The sequence below is a fragment of the Tupaia chinensis genome, unplaced genomic scaffold, assembly GCF_000334495.1.
Source record: "Tupaia chinensis unplaced genomic scaffold, TupChi_1.0 Scaffold000286_1, whole genome shotgun sequence".
Lineage (NCBI taxonomy): Eukaryota > Metazoa > Chordata > Mammalia > Scandentia > Tupaiidae > Tupaia > Tupaia belangeri.
This window is the reverse complement of record NW_006159770.1, coordinates 421,967-423,138: the sequence shown is the minus strand read 5'-3', so window position 1 is coordinate 423,138 and position 1,172 is coordinate 421,967. Positions and strand designations below refer to the sequence as shown.

General features: G+C 63.1%; 1 protein-coding gene across 1 annotated transcript in view; it reads left to right on the top strand.

The window, feature by feature from the left end:
• HSPBP1 (HSPA (Hsp70) binding protein 1) overlaps window positions 1–1,172 on the top strand; it is a gene marked incomplete in the record, with an annotated part of 14,179 nt that overhangs the window by 7,401 nt on the left and 5,606 nt on the right.

The following is a 1,172-nucleotide window of genomic DNA, read 5'->3' as shown; positions in this document are numbered from 1 at the left end:
GCGGCCGGGGGCGGGTGGGGCGGGGCATGGGGAGAGGCCGGCTTCCTTCACGTGTGTCCTGGCTGGCCGGAGGCTGCTCACGGGGAGTGCTGCGCTGCGTGCTGGGTGCTCCCAACCTCAGCCAGAGTGCACCCTGGGTGGCGGCAGGGGACGATCTGTGCACCAGCCATGCTCAGCGGGGCTGCTCTGCACATGGAGGCCAGGGGCAGTTCCCGCCTCCTGCCGGACACACACCACACCACATGCCCTGGTCACGGACACCGCTGTGAGTCACACCACATGCCCTGCTGGATGTGTGGGGTGTGCACCTGCAGCTGTGGGGAGCCCGTGTGCGCGTGTGCATGTCTGTCTGTACCTGCCAGGCCATGCTGCCTGTTCCACCCTCTCTGACTGACAGCCTGCCGTCGCTTGCTGTTCCTGAGGTCAGGAACCTCGCATCGGCCACCTGAGTACCGTTTGCTTTGTGTCCCTCGGGAGGCTGTCATGGGTGTCACAGCTGGGGCCTGGCTGGCCCTGAGCAGCAGCACCGGCTCCGTGCTCAGCCCTCTGGGGCAGGGGCTGGTGACCTGCTCCCAGGTGTTCCTCCCTGGCTGTGGGCAGGAAGCCTCAGCTGCTCAAGTGTCCTCCTGCGTGGCTGCAGGGTGTGCCATCCTGGGGCTGTCACTGCTGGCTAGTGAGATCTGTGGCTGCTCCACGCAGTGGTAATACTGCTGCCCTCCCTGCCTTTCCAGGGAGGCACGTCCTCACCTCCCCTCGCCTGCCTAAGTTCAGGCTGCTTATGAGTGGCTCTTGGTTTCCTCAGAGACAATGTATCAGAGAGCCCCAGTGAGTGGCAGGGGCTGGTGCATGAGGGCTGTGGGATGGGGGCCTGGGAGAGGCGTGTCTGCTTCTCCACCAGCATCTCCACGCCTTAAGGCAAAAACCTCTTTAAAAAAAAGCTGCTTTTGGGACCAGCAGTTAGCGTAACGGCTATGTCGCTGGACTCCCATGTAGTCGACCGTGGTTTGCGTCCCAGACCCGGTGGCTTAGAACACACGCCGGGCACGTGTGCATGTGTGTCCAAGATCCCGAGAGGAGAATGGAGAAGGGATTGCGGCGTGACCATCCCCCCTGGGGATGATTTCTCGCTTTCTGTTTCTCTGTCTCTGTCTGGCGAGCGCACGCGCCCTGTA